The 19,397-nt window shown below is 38.6% G+C and overlaps 1 protein-coding gene across 1 annotated transcript in view; it reads left to right on the forward strand.

Annotated features, from left to right (window-relative positions):
- Positions 1 to 19,397, forward strand: part of CNTNAP2 (contactin associated protein 2) — a 2,262,889-nt gene that overhangs the window by 1,097,530 nt on the left and 1,145,962 nt on the right. The window lies entirely within an intron of this gene.

The raw sequence follows: 19,397 nt of genomic DNA on the forward strand, positions 1-19,397 counted from the left end.
CTATCTCCATTAATGCTCTATGTAGCCATATCAGGAGTCCTTAGACTTTTTCCTTCACATTTTTTCTGCTTGCTTACAACACAAGCATGTATGATTGCAGCGCCCCCTGACTGTTCTCCTGTACTTGAAGAAATGTCCAGTCCCCTGAATGAACTCACCTGTAACCTGTATGATACCCTCTAAATCCAGCTATAAACTATAATAATCAGCTCATAGGTGAAAAAGACAAAGTTGAAGATTAGGGGTGCAAATGAACATGGAGATGATCCAATATAACCTCTGTGTTTTGTTGATGTGGAAACTGAGGCCTGGGGAGTTAAGTGACCTCCGAAACTTGCAGGTCTTGGTAACAGTTGTGAACATGAATTCCACATCTAGTGCTCTAGACTAGCCCATGCTTTTGTTATGCCCAGACCGTTTATTCCCCGAAGAAGACCACCAGAGTCCAGAGTCAAAGCTAAACAGCAAGGATCTTTATTACAGGTTCGAACCTGGAGCTCTCACTTGCTCGTGAAACGAGACGGGCAGGAGAGCTCCCCCACTGAGCTCCGAACAATGTTATATAGTCTAAGAAAAGTGGGCATAGAGTTATTATACAAATCAGATATATGATTGGCTAGTGTTTGAACAAGGCGATTTGGCTAACTATGATTGGTTCCTGCCATTTCTGATATTTTGGTTCAAACTTTGAGGCGGGAGAGCAGGTTTATGGCAGCAAGAGTTTATCTTACTTAAACACGTCTTGTGACCTTGCCTCAGAACTTACAAAATCTCTGGTATGTGCAAAACAAAATCTCTGGTACGTGCAGAAAACCAGGTACTCACAGAACTTACGAAATCTCTGGTATGTGCAAAGATTAGAGAGCAGAACAAAGGTGTAGCGGGTGGGGGGCGGGTACACATCTATCTTTGTGTCCTTTCACTGTCTTCATTAATTCCAGTGAAAAAGCATAGCAGTTTAGTCCTCCCAACACCCATGTGTGTTCCCACATTCCCATTTCTACAATCTGAATTGTTTTTTCCTGGATGAGTCCTACGTTTCTTTATCAAATTCTAAAGCTTCAGAGTGAAAGCAGAGGCACAGCTGGACTATATTTATAAAGCAGATGGAAATATGGGATGGTTTCACATGGAAGTCTACAGGTACAAGTCACATAACTATATTTTAAGTGAGCATCCTGTAATAGCTTCCTTCCTGTGTGTGTTATTGGTTGTAGCTTGTTGTGGTCAGAAGACATATATTTAAATCTGTTCCCTCTAGTTTATCAGGTACCTGGCTGTAGGTGTATCACTTAACTTCCCTGGGTATCAGTTGAAAGATCGTTATATCTAGTGGTCAGAGTAGTTTTGAGAATGACATAAGGTTAAAATGTATAAAATCACAAGACATTTTCCTCAGTACATTTGTTTTCTCTTTTTACTTTTCCTCCAATTCTGCTATCAGAGCTCTGGAGGGTATTACCAATACATCTGTCATCTTTCAATATTAATGGCTCTCCTGTTTCTTTAAAATACCTCAGTGATGTATAAATAGGAAAAATATTACTTTATATGACAATGACATCAAGAAAAAGACAAATAAGATCTGAGTTTGCTAAATAAGTAACAAAAAATATTAAGTAAACAGTATTTGTAAGGTATATGAATTCTTCAAAGAAGACAACGTTTACACAGGGTGAAATTCAAAGATAATTTTCTACTGTAGAACCATATATGGAGGGCATTTATGGCAAATACAAAGCAGTGTTTATATCATTTGCATGTGTGTGTTTATTTTTAAAAAGACTTCAATGAAAGCCAAGAGCATCATCTTAAAAGTGAATCCCAAAGATTGAAGCTGTTTTGTTCAAAGGAGTAGACTTCCTGAGGTTTATGACAAGTCAATGCGAGGGTCAAATTAAAAACACCTAGAGAAGTAGAGAATGCTGTATTCTTTATACTATCAAACCTAAATACTACTTCTCTCAATTAGGTTTTTGCGAAAGATTGATCACATAAATTCTAGATCATATAGGTTATCTCCCTAAATATGAATACAATTTTGAGAGTGTTTAGTGTTTATAGCTGTAGCTGAGTACATTTTCTATTATCCCTCCCTCCCCACAAAAGAATAGATTCATTATTGAGTCAATACTGTTGGAGACGATTGGCAAGTCAAATGGTTTTGGAAAGTAAAGTGGATTTCCGAACAGAAAATGTTTTTCCATGGGAACTCTGGAAAACATCAAGGACAAAGGCAAACTAAAAGTTGAAGATGAAGAAAGGTAATGAGCCACATCTAAGAAAAACTTTAATATTCATGGTTTCCCAGTTTGCAACTTAATGTGAAGTTTGTTCACATAGATCTGAGAAAATATACCTTATTATTGTGAGAGAGGACTTAAGAGGGATTCTCTAGCATGGTTCAGGTGAGGCTTTAATAAGTAAAGGCAAAAATGTTTTTCTGTTTCAAGTCTCTAAGATACATTTCATGTAAAAGCCCGTAATATACAAAATGCAAGCCCATACCTCTGAGTCAAAGATTCAAAAGCACGTTTAACATTATGGGGAAAAAAATCAAAAGAAAAAAGCCTTGTAGATTATCTTCAAGCATTTGAAATTAATTCCAAGCATTCATTAAAAATAGAGGACACGAAAAGTCTGAAAATATTACAGTATGCATGAGATGACAAATGGAAATTAAATGTGTACTATCCACACTATAGTATAATATTTCAGAGAATATGAAAATTAATGGTGATACCATAGAACCTGTATAATTTTTTTCCTCCATGATTTTGTAGGGAATATGGAATTCTGTGAGAAGACCTTGTAGTTCTCATCTTGTACGATGTTCTTTGAAGGCAGGTGCATATTCCTTGAGTTGTGGTCTTGTAATTATTTAGTTGTGAGGTGTAACCAATGGGCTCACCTGCATGAAAGGATATTATTGGCTCTCTGTGGATGGGGAAACTCAATGATAGTGATTCGCAAAATGTGGTTCCCGAACCAGCAGCATCAATATTAGTCTAAAACTTGCAAAAAGGTAAATACTTGGAACTCACTCCAGGACAACTGAATTGGAAACTCTGATGATGGGTCCAACAATCAGCGTTATTGATATGTTTTCCAGAGAATTCCATCGCAGCTAAGTGTTAAAAACTGTAGTCTCTGGTAAAATCCAAGGCACAACCAGACACATCTCTGTCCACATTTTACAGTCTCTGGCAATTCATACTGAACCACTTGTAATAAACATATGTTATGTGGGGCTCACCCTAATGTTATGCTTTTCACTTTTGAATGATTTATTAAAAATATAGTAATGTCCTTCTAATTTCTCAGCAGTGTATCTTTTTGGTCACCCATTAAATCACATGAGAAACGTTTAAATTTCTGTTATCCTGGCAGTGCACTGAGATCCAGACATCACCAGGTTAAAGCTTCTTTGGGTGATTTCAATGTGCAGCTACATCTTGGAACTACTTCATTATTAAGCAAATTTCTCAGCTTGACTATGCATAAAAATTACCAGTTCACCTTCTGAAAACATACTCTCTACCCTCTGAGATTCTGATCAGAAGGTCTAAGATAGTTCCTAGGTTGTTGCATTTCTAAATAGCTCCACATATAATTCTATGTTGTGCAGTCAATGTTGGTACCAATATTTGGAAGCTCTAGAGAGGAAATCTCCCGGTACTAGTTCTTGTCAGGTAGTAAAGGGATATTTAAAAGCAAAACAAAACAAAACCAAACCCTACTATCATGCAGAACAGCTCACCTATTGCAAGTTTTTGATCTTTAGGTCAGAGAGGTGACCTTTTAGCGCAAATATTATTTGAATGGTGTTTTCAGGTTACTTTCATTGGGAAAAAATAAAAAAAATTATCCATGACTATTCAGTGATACAAAACGGTTAGCAGAAGCTAAAGCTAAAAATGAGGGTATTATGAGATCCAACTGTTTTAAAACTTCAGGTTTGGGAATCTTTGTTGCTTAGAATTTTGTAATCGGAACAATTATTCTGAAAGAATTTGAATCATTAGGCAAGCATCTGTTCAAGTAAAACTGATTGGTTATTTGCTGGCAAAGCAGAAGATAATTTAAGAATCATAATGAACTACAAGCTAGACATAAGTCAGGATTATAACACTTATTATAACCATGTATAATGATAAAATTTCTCATTATATTCATCCAAATATTTTTGGGTGCTTACCATGAGCCAGGCACTGTCTTAGGAGGCAAGCAAAAGTTACAAGGAATGGATAATAATCTTTTGTTATAAAACGTAGATTGTTCTTAGGACCACAATTCAAAGAGGATGTGTGAGACACAAGTTCGAGAAGGGCAGCAAAAGTGAATGTGGAACATACTGAAGGATTTTACAACACACTTTGAAATGTTTAAAAAACCTGCAATGATTTTACTTGAAGACTGCGGAAAGACAGATTGCTAAAGCTCAAGCATTGAAAGGGAACTAAATATAACTATAGGGTGTGTTATGGGCTAAACTGTGTTCTCCTACAAGTCATATGTTGAAATCTTAACCCCTGCTACCCTAGAATGTGACTGTATTTGGAGACAGAGGCTTTAAATAACTAAAACAGGGCTGTTAGGGTGAGCTCTAGTTCAATCTCACTGGCATCCTTAAGAGGCGATTAGGACACAGACACACACAGAGGGAGGGGTATGAAAGGACACAGGGAGGCCGGGCGCGGTGGCTCACATCTGTAATCCCAGAACTTTGGGAGGCCAAGGCGGGTGGATCACGAGGTCAGGAGATCGAGACCATCCTGGTTAACATGGTGAAACCCCCGTCTCTACTAAAATTACAAAAAATTAGCTGGGCGCGGTGAGGGGGTGGCGCCTGTAGTCCCAGCTACTTGAGCGGTTGAGGAAGGAGAATGGCGTGAACCCGGGAGGAGGAGCTTGTAGTGAGCAAGATCGTTCCACTGCACTCCAGCCTGAGAGACAGAACCAGACTCTATCTCCAAAACAAAAAAAGACACAGGGAGAAGATGGCCAACTACAAGGCAAGATGCCTCAGAAGAGCCCAAATGTACTGATAACTTAATCTTGGACTTCTAGCCTCCAGTATTATGGGATAATACATGTCTATTGCTTAAGCACCCAGTCTGTGTATTTTGTTATGACAGCCCCAGAAAACTAATACACATAGTAACTTTCTGTAGACACAGCCTACAGTGTAACAAACATGAGGCAATTAACTGAACATTGGAACAAGACTTAGTTGGCCAAAGGTAGTGGCGCATGCCTCCAATCCCAGCATTTTGGGAGACTGAGGCAGGTGGATTGCTTGGGTCCAGGAGTTCAAGACCAGCCTGGGCAATGTGGCAAAACCCCATCTCTACAAAAAATGCAAAAGGTTAGCCAGGCATGGTAGTGTGGTGATGCATGCCTGTGGTCCCAGCTACTCTGCCCTGGAGGCTGAAGTGGGAGGATCGCTTCAGCCCGGGAAGCAGAGGCTGCAGTGAGCCGTGATCATGCTGCTGTCCTCCAGCCTGGGTGACAGAGGGAGACCCTGCCTGGGAGAAAAATAAAAATTAAAAAAAAAAACAAAAAACTTCTGACTATAGGGATTATCTGGGAGTCTGCAAGGTCTTCTAAAAGGTGGTATTTTAAATTTTGAAAGTTACCTATTTTTAACTCCTGGTAGAAGTAAACATTGTTTTTCCTTGAAAACATAAAACAACAGGAACATCTCAGCATTGATCTGTCATCTCTTTTTGGACCAGATCAAAGATCTGCCTGAAATAATTTGACTTATTCATAATAGTAAATGGTATTAGAGTGAGGTTATAGTACATGATTTGTGTCTCTCATCTCTTACATACTGTGTGCTCTCCCTGGAAGGAGTGAAGCAGACTGAGGGGCCACATGGTCCTACAGCATAGAAATCATACATAGAAATTGATTCAGCTCTGATGTATACATACGGATACCTCAATATTTAAATGTGACCTCTGTCTCATTTCTCCATTTCCCTAAATAATTAAAAATCAGTTCACTCTTCGAGGAATCATTTTGAATGAATTGAAGAGTAATTTGCAAAGCAAGACATATGGGGAAAGAACGTGCATGTGTGTTTGAGTCTAAATCACATTTGGCATGAGGTGCTCGGGATTCAGAGAACTGTCTTGCATTATCCTAGCAGTCAGTGGAGGCCTTAGCCTTCCAACCTAGGAAACTCTACAGATGTAAGCAATGAGTTTGCTTTATTTGATTGCTATTTATATGACAGTGACAAACAGATATGAGGTAAACCTACTGTTTTCAAAAGGTCAGACAAAGGCAAGGAAAATAGAAGCAAATGAAGTAAACACATGAAAAATGATGACTCAAAGTAAGATACACTTATGCAGGGCCTGAAATCAGCTCTTGCTTCAATATTGCAATATGAGGTTCTCAAGAGAGGACTGTAATCCAAAACCGTTTCCCCAGAGAAGCATGGGATTTTACAGTCAGATATTTATTTATTGTGGGAAGTATTTTTAAACATCTTTCAAAATGCCAGTACTTAGTGTCAATGTGTTTTTAGACCCTCTCTCCTCTGTGAAAGAGATACGTAGAATGGTGGAACAAGGTAACAGTCTAAGGGGAAGTGGGCTAAAATTTCAGGAAGTGAGGGGTTGTGAATAGAGAGTCTGAAATGGAGTGTCTGAGCTGCAGGACGAGCACGGTCACTTACTGGCCCCTGCAGAGCCTGTGCCCACCAGGGCATGTCAAACCATCTGATGCAGCTGCTCCAGGCTGGCCTCGTCAGGCCATCTCCCAGCCTCAGGCCGAGGAGCTGCCTGATGAGGCCAGCCTGGGGCAGCTGCATCAGAACCCTACAGCTGTTAAGAACCTTTATACCCGCATCCACAATAACACCAAGGTCACACAAGATTTCAAGCACTGGAGGATGCAGCAAGACAGGTGATAGCATCAGTGAGAACTTTAAATGAGCTACAAATGTAACAGTGTTCCCATTCTTAATTTACCGTTTTCCTAAACAGCTATGAAGTATTTGATGTGAAACTCAAAAGACGTATTGAGGTCCAGGAAATTGAGGCCAAGCTCCATTTTTCAGACAGAGGTTTCAAAACCTGCATCAGGAGGGGGGGTTATCTATGTATTAAGCCTTCTGCGAAGTTCAATAGATAGACTCCTGAGAAGGCAAGTCTTGCCCTGTAGAAAGGGCTCCATCTCTTAGGCACCTGAGACCAAGGTCACCATTAGCATTGCTCAGGTTGTACTTCAGAAGTTCTCCCAGGTAAGGGAGGCGTGACAGTTGAATTCTAGCTCCTGACAAGCAGGGCTGTGTGGGTTCCCAGGAGATGGATCACTACTACTTTATATGCATAAAGATTTTTTATTCTATTTTAAGTTCTGGGATACATATGCAGGACATGCAGGTTTGTTACACAGATAAACGTGTGCCATGGGGCAGCAGCCATCACGATAACTCCAGGCCACCATTTTTCCCCTGCTGGTGCTGGGGAGACTGGATGGCTTGATTCCAAGAGGTAGTGGCCCCTACAACTCAGCACACCAGCTGTGGCAGATCGTGGCCAGACTGCCTCTTTAGGGCAGACTCTGACCCATCCCTCCTCACTGAGTGGGCCCTCCCTGCAGGATCTCCAACAACTCCAGTCAGGGGCTTAGGGATCAAACTGGTCTTCCTGGGCCTGAGCCCCTAGTGGGAGGGGTGGCTGTGGTCTCCATGGACCAGCAGATTTAGTCTTTTCTCCTGCTAGCTCTGAGGAATCCGGACAGCTCAGATGAGTGGGTTTCCCCTGAGCACAGCACACTCCCTCCACCAAAGGACAGTCAAAGTGCTTTGTTAAGTGGGTCCTGGATCCCATGCCCCCCCCAACTGGGTGAGACTTCCCAACAGAGGTTTCAGATACCTTATCCAGGAGCAGTCCTGATGGCATCAGATCAGTGCCCCTCAGGGACAGAGATCCCAGAGGAAGGAGAAGGAAGCCATCTTTACCTCCTTGGGTAACATCTCCAAGTGTGGGAGGGACCAGATGAATAGGGTCGGAAGTGAATCCCCCGCAAACCAGGGCACCCCTACAGAAGAGGGACCTGACTATTGAAAGAAAAACAAATAGAAAGCACCAACAACAGCATCAACAAAAGTCCCCACGAAAACCTCATCCAAAGGTCAGCAGCCTCAAAGATCTAAACCAGACAAACTCATGAAGATGAGAGAGAATCAACGAAAAAATGCTGAAAACTCAAAGGCCAGAGTGCCTCTTATTCTCTAAATGATCACGACACTTCTCCAGCAAGGGCACGGAAGTGGGTGGATGATGAGATGGATGAATTGACAAAAGTAGGCTTCAGAAAGTGAGTAATAAATTTAGCTGAGCTAAAGAAGCATGTTCTAACCCAACACAAAAGAGCTAAGGACCTTGATAAAAGTCTATAGAAGCTGCTAACTAGAATAACCAGTTTAGAGAGAAACATAAATGACCGGATGGAGCTGAAAAACACAGCACAAAGACATTTTCAATGTACCAAGTCCTATGGCATTGAGACCACATCTTCTTAACTTTTTAATTTGAAAAAGTTGTAGAGACAGCCCCTATTTCCCTTTGTGGTGTATCAGCCTCAGGGATCTTGGCTGGTGGACCAGCATTGGGATCTTTCACAGCGTGATTTACCTCCATGCTTCTGGTGCTCTGAGTATCTGGATGCTCTGAGACTATTACTATGAAGAACAAAGTCATGTTAAGGTATTTCTGCAGCCTAAGAGAACTGCAGCATGCTGTTCACTGAGAAATTTGTGCTTCCATAAAAAATAATTTTAAAACCCTATCTATTATTGCAGTGAGTAAAATGAGATTTGGAGCCTATTGTTGGATTTAATCATTATTTTTATGGCAGAACTGGGGTTGTGGGAGTAGTTATAACCAGTTGTGTTTTTTTAATCTCTTTTATTAACTCATTTATCATAAGCAAAATTCAGTTTCTGACCTTGGTGCTTTATTTAAGTTTCCAACTTATCTGTTTCTTAGCATGTTGTGTATTCCCATTTTAAGTCTGTAAGGGTTATAGAATACTTATTTCATTTTCTCTGGCAGAAACTGTTTAGCACTCTAGGACAGTGTTATGGTTAAATAGCAAAAAGAAGAGATAATTTTGAAATTAAAGCTACTTAACAGTAAGGGGCACGGAAGGCTACGTATCAAAGCAATCTACACTTAAGCTTCATTTTCAATAGGGGATTTTCTATGGCCTCCTGGCTTTCTTGCTTAGCTGAATCCCAGATTTCTGATAATCAGGACAAGAGAAGAAGAGACAAAGGGCGAACACAAAAAGTCATTTAGAATAAATGTATGTCATATGATAGTACAAATGAAATGCTTTTGGCATTGCTGTATCCATATTCCTATAGGTTACATCCACTGATTCTTTTTACATCTAACTACATTGCATAGCCCTGTAATACTTTAAAAATTTCAAACAGAGTAATGAAAAGCATGGAAATTCAAAAGACAACAGTGAAAGTAATGGGAAACAGTATTAATGTCCAGTGGTTGAATGTCAATGAGTGATACTCAACGATTGAGGAGTAAATAAGATGAATTTAGCTTTGATGGTGATGTCCTCTACCAGAATCTTGTTTCCTTTCATGTTTTTGGTACGCATCCTTCCTCTCTCTGATGTCCTGTTTCAAAATTTACCCTTACTATTAAGGTTTTCCTATTATGCTAACCAAGGTTAACACTTCTTTTCCCTGAATTCCTGTAATAGTGCTGCTATCACTCAACTGTGGACTTGGTGAGGGCAGAAATATGGGAATATGATCAGTTTGCATCCCATCAGACCCCTAGCACTGTTAGCATAGAATTGGGATTCACTTATTTGTTGAATAAATAAATGTCTGGATGAATAATTGTCATAAATTTTGCACTTAATTTTCATAGTACTCTCATAAAATTGATACGTGTTGAGTGTGTTTTCGATTATAAAAATCTTAAAGAGAGAATCAGTGACTTTCACCTCTTCATTTTCCTACCCTCACAATCCTCAGTTCTAACTATTGAGATTAATCTCACGAAGTAGAGTACAAGGTACCCAATGGAAGTCTGGAGTCATCCCTGTGATATTTCCGGTCTTCAGAGAACGGCGTTTGTGGTTGTGGTGAGAAGCAGTGGAATGTGCCTCCCACGCACACCGTCTTTCACTGTTCCCTGAAATCTGGCCCTCTTAAACTGCTTGTAACCTACTTTGTGCTGACCCATGCGCTTTAATAAGAAAGGTGAATACATAAGCATTACAGTCCAACAATTTTTGAATTATTATAAAAGGTATTTAATGCTATCAGATTAGAATGAATCTACCAATTGTAGACATTTATTAAGTGTCTGCTATCTAAAAATTTAATGTATTTGCATCCTCTTTTTTGACACTCTCATTCATTTGACACTTATTCACTTCAGTGTTTTTAAATATAATACATACAGATAATGACCAAATTTATATCTTGCTGCACTGACTTCTAAACTCTATGCAGCCATAAAAAAGGATGAGTTCATGTCCTTTGCAGGGACGTGGATGAAGCTGGAAACCATTCTCAGCAAACTAACACAGGAACAGAAAACCAACACCGCATGTTCTCACTCATAAGTGGGAGTTGAACAATGAGAACACGTGGACACAGGGAGGGGAACATCACACACCGGGGCCTGTTGCAGGGTGTAGGGTAGGGGAGGATCGCTTGAGGAGAAATACCTAATGTAGATGGTGGGTTGATGGTGCAGCAAACCACCATGGCATATGTATACCTATGTAACAAAGCTGCACGTTCTGCACACGTATCCTACAACTTACAGCATTATAATGATAAAAAAAGCAATAATGGAGATAGCATTAGGGATGTCAGAAGGAGAGCAAGTTTGATTTCAGGTACACTGAGTTTTTAATGTCAAAAGAGATTTAAACTATACAGTCCAACATTTTGGAGAAGGATTTAGATTATTTTTTTTTTCTTATTACACAAATGAATCAAAGAATGAAAGATTTTATCTTCTCAGCATGGATGCATCCAAGTTTCATGTAGTTGAAAGCTTTATACAAATTGGAGGTAGGGGACCTCTTAAAATGATACAAAATTACAAATTAAAGTACTAAATGGAGTCTTTATTTAGAATGAAAAAAACCAATAACAAATATTTGGACCTTGGGTGCTCGAGTCTCTAATTTTTTTAAGGTCTCAAGTGCTTTACTAGAAATACTTATAATGTTATAATGAAATGCTTCCTGAGTGTAACCTGGCTTCCCTTCCTTAGAAGAGAACAGCTAGAACTCACACGGTCCTGAATCTAAAGCTTCATCCACCTTGCGGTAAATTCTCCTCTGGTTGATTGGTCCTTGAGGACTCATAAAGACTTATTTTGTGTGTATATATGACCATAAGATATTTCAAAATGCACTTTTATTTCTTCTTTTTACGTATCTAGGGTAACTTTTAGGTTAAAACATGTTTTATTTAGGCTTTTCTAATTGCAAAAAACAAAGATTCTCTCAATCTATTTCAGCAGAGGGAAGGCTTAATTCAGGAGCTGGGAAAGTGTTCACCCACTCAACATAACCATGTTGGATATATGCTGCAATCCAGACCCTATTACATACCAACACAGCACCTTCCATCAAGGAGAAGGAGCGAGTTAGAATCATCATCACATAAATACATGTGCAACCAACTGCAGTAGCATTATGAGAGACACAGTACACTGAGCACATTTGACAAGGAAACAAGAAACCAGGTCACTTGGGTTTTGTTTACATGTTTGCTGTATTCCTCTTGTTTTTGATGATGTTGCGGGAGGAGACAGAAGGGCCAGGACAATCAAGATTTTTCTGAGCAAGGATTATTTGAGCGGAGATTTAAGCATGGATAAGAATTTTCTAGGTTAAAGCAGTAGAAATGAGGGATATGAGGTTTCAGGCCATGGAGTTAAGAGAGAAGAATAGCTGGTTGCAGTGGCTCATACCTGTAATCCTAGCTACTTGGAGGCTGAGGCAGGAGGATTCCCGGAGGCCACGAGTTCCAGACCAGCCTGGGCAATATAGTAATACGATTGTCTCTAAAATATATTTTTAAATTAAAAAATGTATTGGGTGTGGGGGCATGCTCCTGTAGTCCCAGCTACTCATGAGGCTGACATGGGAGTATAGCTTGAGCCTAGGATTCTGAGGCTGCAGTGAGCTATGATTGTACCACTGCACTCTAGCCTGGGCAACAGAGTGATACCCTATCACTAAAAAATTTAAAAGAATACAAACGTAATACATAACACAGTAACTCAAATCTGAGGTTGATTTAGAATTCACAATAGTTTCAGTGAAAGCAAAAAGTCATGTCTCTTTTTTCTATATCTATTCTGTCTAGTTCATGAGTACCAGCCACAGGTACCTATGAGCCCTTGAAACGTGGCATCCCAAATTGAGATGAGCTTCCATTGTGAAATACTCAGTATGTACTAGTATGTAAAAGGCTTTGTATGACAAAAAAAAAAAAAAAAATGCAGGACATCTCATTACAAACTTTCACATTGATTGCATGTTATAATAATAATCCTTTGGATATTGGGTAAAATAGATATGAAAATTAAGTCTCTGGTTACTTTATCCTTTTATTAAACGTGGCTACTAGAAAATTTAAAATCACACATGTAGCTTAACTTTGTGGCTCCCATTATATTTCTGTTGGACATTGCTATTTGAGCAATGGCTCTTAGCCCTGGCTGTAGGTACATCACCACCTACCAGGCCACACAACAGACCTAGGATAGTAGAATCTCTCAGGGCATCTGCATTTTAGACAAATGACCTCATTTGTTACTAATGATTGTCACACAGGTATTCCACAGGCTGTTCCTATAAATGCCATGGCTCAGATGTGTGTGCTATATATTGTGTCTGCTTCCTTCAGCCCTTAAGCCTCTGGTAAGCTGTCTCTTTGAATCTAGTCAGAGTCCAGGAATCTTTTCCTGCTAGCGTAGCCTCATGTGCGAAATAATTTGTGTTAATTCGTTTGCCAGTAGGATGACTGCCATGGCAGCCTCCACTCTGGATCTACTCTGGTAGGGATTGGTAAGTCATTTTTAGTCCATGGCTCTTCTTTTCCCTGTAGGAAGCCCCCACCAGAGATAAAACTAGAACCGCTTTTTGTACCTGATTTTTCAGAAGTCAGCTTCAGAATGGATTTGTAGAAAATCTTGTATCTCTGCCAGCTCATTACACTTTGAGTAACGTTACTGAATGTAGAATTTAAGTTTTTAAAACAGAAATGTAAGTAGTTTCATGAAAGAACAACTTGTATAGATCATGATAACACCTTGTTAAATTGAATAGATCCTTCTCTTAGCTGCTAAGTAAGTTGATGTTCCTTTAAAATACCATTCATTTGAGAAGCAGCAGGAATAAGTGTAGTGTTTTTTCTTCTCTCCATTTAACTCCAGCTTCATGAGATTATTTATTTTATTAAATAAATTCAAGCCACCTCTAACGTGTTTTCAATTTTTGCAGCATGATGTCTAATGTCTTTATATGGAGTGTAAAAACTCTCACAGTCTGGTCCAAGTCCAGTTTGGTTCCCCAGTTCTCCCTCTGCTCCAGACACCCTGAATGCCAGCCAGACTGCAGTTCACATTATCCCTAATGCACGCTCTGTGTATTAGTCTGTTTTCACACTGCCGGTAAACACATACCTGAGACTGAGTAATTTATAAAGAAAAAGAGGCTTAATGGACTCACAGTTTCATGTGGCTGGGGAGGCCTCACAATCCTGATGGAAGGTGAAAAGCACGTCTTACGTGATGGGCAGGGAAAGAGGGAATGAGAGCTAAGTGAACAAAGAAACCCCTTATAAAACCATCAGATCTCATGAGACTTAAATTCACTTCCACAAGAACAGTATGGGGTAACCACCCCCATGATTCAATTATCTCCTACCCGGTGCCTCCCACAACACATGGAATTATGGGAGCTACAATTCAAAATGACATTTGGGTGGGGACATAGCCAAATGATATCACTCTGCTTCTTCAAATCTCTAGTAATTTGAAATTATTATTATTATCATTATTATTACTTTTTGAGATGAAGTTTCACTCTTGTTGCCCAGGCTGGAGTGCTATGGTGCGGTCTTGGCTCACTGCAACCTCCATCTCCCGAGTTCAAGCAGTTCTCATGCCTCAACCTCCCAAGTAGCTGGGATTACAGATGCCCACCACCAGGCCCAGTTAATTTTTATATTTTTAGTAGAGACGGGGTTTCACCATGTTGGCCAGGCTGGTCTTGAACTCCTGACCTCCAGTAATCTGTCTGCCTTGGCCTCCCAAAGTGCTGGAATTACAGGCGTGAGCCACTGCACCTGGCCTTGTAATTTAAAATTAGATTGCTCATCCTAGAATCTTGTAACCCTTCTCCATAACAAACTTTTACTCATCCTCTCTTCTGACACCTTCCTTCCCAACTCCCTCATGTAATGTTAGCTTGCCAAACTCTGCTTCAGTACTAAACTCTAATTGAAGGAATTTATTTGCATGTATTAATATGTATTTTTCACAATTAAGCACTAGAGCACAAGGTTGAAGTTCAATACATACCTGTCTTTGATGAGTAGAAAGAGCAGATTATTTGAAGACGTTACTATATCTCTGCCTTCTACCTATGCTTTTCTCTTGCCATGTATTCCAGTTTCTTTTTTTTTTTTTTTTTTTTTTTTTGAGACAGAGTCTCGCTCTGTTGCCCAGGCTGGAGTGCAGTGGCGCGATCTGGGCTTACTGCAAGCTCTGCCTCCCTGGTTCACCACATTCTCCTGCCTCAGCCTCCTGAGTAGCTGGGACTACAGGTGCCTGGCTAATTTTTTGTATTTTTAGTGGAGACGGGTTTTCGCCGTGTTACCCAGGATGGTCTCGATCTTCTGACCTTGTGATCTGCCTGCCTCGGCCTCCCAAAGTGCTGGGATTACAGGCGTGAGCCATCGCGCCTGGCCATGTTTTCCAGTTTCTTAAAGCTTCCTATATACAGTGTGATTCAAATCTATCATCTGGGTGATTTGTCTTTTAATATACTTCCATTTGCTTATGTTAAGTGAAGTTATCTGAGGTTAGAATAATAGTACATAAAATGATATGTGGGTTGTAGGCCTTGGAGAGAAGTCTTAAGGACACTCCTGTTTTTAGCTATTCTTCTTTTCCATTTGCTGTGGACTGTGGTTTATTGGCATGGTGTGGGGTTTCTGCTGCTGCTTAAATTGGCATTGAAGTCCTATATGCTGCTTCCTGGTCCACTCCCTGCCTGCAGAAGCCCCAGCACTGAGGACAATCTGAACTGGCAGGATTGAAGTCACCTTACCACCACCTCGCGCTGAAATTTACAGTCTACGTGGAGGGGTTCTGGGTTTGGTTTGTGTTGTTTAAATTGTTGTTGTATTGATATTACTGTTTCAAAATTAATAATTATGGTAGCATGTTTTGGTTTTGAAGCTTCAAGTTGTATACATTGAAGAGGAATATCTTTTATTTAATTTTCGTTATTTTTATTTTAGATTCAGAGGGTACATGTGCAGGCTTGTTACCTGGATATATTTAAATAATGGTGAAATTTGGGCTACTAGGGCACCTATAACCCGAATAGTGATCATTGTTTCCAACAATAGTTTTTCAACCTTCACCCTCTCTGACCTACCCCACTTTGGAGTCCGCAGTGTCTATAATTTCCATCTATATGTCCATGCGTGTCCATTGTTTAACTCTCACTTCTAAGTAAGAACATGCAGTATTTGATTTTCTGAGTTATTTCTCTTAGGATAATGACCTCGACTCAATTCATGTTGTTGCAAAATATATTTAATCCTTTTTTATGGCTACATAGTATTTCATCATATATTGCATATATAGTTTATATATGTAATATATAAACATTTGTAATATATGTATATTATATATTTATATTATATGTGTGATTATATATTACATATTTTATATATTTCACATGTATGTAATATCTATTTTATGTAATATATTACATATGTCATACACATATATACATATATAGCATGTAATATACAACATATATAATACATAACATATATCTAATATATTACATATGTATATAATACATTACATATGTATTATGTTACATATATGTCATATGGATACACACACATACACATGTACATATATAAAACATACATATATGTACATATGCCTGTATATACATGTATATATGTGTATACACACGTATATATGTATATATTATATACATACATATGTGTATATGCATGACATGCGTGTAACATATATACATATAACATGTAACATATATTATGTATATAATACATTACATATGTATTATGTTACATATATGTCATATGGATACACACACACGTACATATATAAAACATACATATATGTACATATGCATGTATATACATGTATATATGTGTATACACACGTATATATGTATATATTATATACATACATATGTGTATATGCATGACATGCGTGTAACATATATACATATAACATGTAACATATATTATGTATATAATACATTACATATGTATTATGTTACATATATGTCATATGGATACACACACACGTACATATATAAAACATACATATATGTACATATGCATGTATATACATGTATATATGTGTATACACACGTATATATGTATATATTATATACATACATATGTGTATATGCATGACATGCGTGTAACATATATACATATAACATGTAACATATATTACATATGTATATAATATATGCACACACAGACACACAGAGACACAGAGACACAAACATCTTCTTTTCCTAGTCATCTGTTGATAGACAGTTGACTCCATGACTTTGCTATTTTGAATAGTGCTGTGATCAACATATGAGTGTTGCGTAGATACACAGAAGTGGGATGGCTGGATCGAAAGGTAGTTTTACTTTTAGATTTTTGAGAGGTCTCCGTATTGTTTTCCGTCGAGGTTGCACTAATTTAAGTTCCCACCAATGTTGTACTGGCATTCCCTTTTCTCTGCATCCTTACCAATATCTGATGTTTTTTGACTTTTATTAATAGCCATTCCGACTTGTGTAAGATGATCGTCATTGATTTTGTGATCTCATTGAGGTTTCAATTTGCATTTCTCTGATGAATAGTGACATTGAGCACATTTTTATATGTTTATCGTCCACTTGTATGTCTTTTGATAAATGTCTGTTCATGTCTTTTGCCCACTTTTTAATTTTTTGTTGTTGTTGTTTAATGAAGTTGTTTGTTCGTTGAATTCTTTGTAGATTCTGGATGTTAGTCTTTTGTCAGATGCATAATTTGCAAATATTTTCTTCATTCTGTAGGTTGTCTGTTTATTCTGTTGATTATTTCCTTTGGTGTGCAGAAACTTTTTAGTTTAATTACATGTTATTTGTCTATTTTTGGTTTTGTTGCATTTTCTTTGGTGTTTTCATCATAAATTCTTTCCGTAGACCAATGTCCAGAAGAATTTTTCCTAGGATATTTCATGTTTTTTTTTTTAATAGTTTCAGGTCTTACATTCAAGTTTTTAATCTATCTTGAGATAATTTTTGTATTTGGTGAGAGGTATGAGTCCAGTTTTATTAGGCATATGGCTCTCCAATTTTCTCAACACCATTTATTGAATAGGATGTCCTTTCCCATTCTTTATTTTTGTTGATTTTATCACAAATCTCTTGGTTGTAGGTGTGTGGCTTTATTTCTGAATCCTGTTCTATTGATCTATGTGTCTATTTTTATATCGATACTATGCTGTTTTGGTTATTATAGCCCTATAGTATAATTTGAAGTCAGATAATGTGATGCTCCTGGCTTCATTCCTTTTGTTTAGGATTACTTTGGCTCCTCGAGCTCTTTTTTGGTTCCGTGTGAAATTTAGAATTTTTTTTTTTCTTTTTCTGTGAAAAATGACATTAGTAATTTGATAGGATTGCATTAAATCCGTAGATTGCTTTGGGGTAGTATAGTCATTTTAACAACATTGATTCTTCCAATCCATGAGCATGGGATTTTTTTTTCACTTGTTTATTTCTTCTATGATTTCTTACAGTGCTTTGTAGTTTGTGTAAAGATCTTTCACGTCCTTGGCTAAACATGTCCCTAGATAGTGTGTGTGCTTGTGTGTGTAGCTATTGTAAGTGGAATTGAGTTCTTGATTTGGTTCTCAGCTCGAATGCTATTGGTGTATAGAAATGATACTGATTTTTATATGTTGATTTTGTATCCTGAAACCTTATTGAAGTCATTTGTCAAGACTAGCGATCTTTTAGAGGGATCTTTAAGATCATGTCATCTGTGAACAGAGATAATTTAACAATTCCTTTTCCTGTTTGGATGCCTTTTACTTACTTCTCTTGCCTAATTGCCCTGGCAAGGACTTCTAGTACTATCTTGGACAGTCGTAGTGAGAGTGGGCATCCTTGTCTTGCTCTAGTTTCTTAGGGGAAATGCTTTCAACTTTTCCTCACTCATTGTGATGTCGGCTGTGAGTTTGTCATTTATCACTCTTACTATTTTGAGATGTTGGATTTTGAGTGCTTTTTCTGCATCTATTGAGTTGATCATATGGGTTTTTTTTTTTAATTGTTTATGTGGTGAATCATATTTACTGGTTTGTATATGTTGAATCATCCTTTGATTCCTGGAATAAAACCCAGTTGATTGTGATGGATCATCTTTGTATGTACTGTTGGATTTGGCTTACTAGTCTTTTGTTGAGGATTTTTGCGTGTATGTTTTTGCATGCAATATCCCAGCATCAGGGATATTGGCTTGTAATTTTCTGTTTTTGCTGTGCCCTTGCCTGGTTTTGGTATCAGGGTCATACTAGTTTCACAGAACTAGTTAGGAAAGAATGCCTCCTCCTCAATGTTTTTTTTTTTTTTCTTGATTAATTTCAGTGGGATTGATACCAGCACGTCTTCATACATCTGATGAGGTTGTATGTGAGGTTGGGCGCGGTGGCTCACGCCTGTAATGCCAGCATTTTGGGAGGCCAAGATGGGTGGATCACGAGGTCAGGAAATCGAGACCATCCTGGCTAACATGGTGAAACCCTGTCTCCACTAAAATTACAAAAAAATTAGCCGGGCATGGTGGTAGGCACCTGTAGTCCCAGCTACTCGGGAGGTTGAGGCAGGAGAATGGCATGAACCCGGGAGGCGGAGCTTGCAGTGAGCCGAGATTTCGCCACTGCACTCCAGCCTGGGTGACAGAGCGAGACTCTGTCTCAAAAAAAAAAAAAAAAATTCAGCTGTGAATCTGTCTGGTCTTGGGCTTTTTGTTGTTCTTGGAAGATTTTTTATTACTGATTTAATTTCAAGCAAAATCTTTTAGACAGAATTGTAAAACA

Source organism: Macaca fascicularis, chromosome 3 (genome assembly GCF_037993035.2).
Source record: "Macaca fascicularis isolate 582-1 chromosome 3, T2T-MFA8v1.1".
NCBI classification, from domain to species: Eukaryota; Metazoa; Chordata; class Mammalia; order Primates; family Cercopithecidae; genus Macaca; species Macaca fascicularis.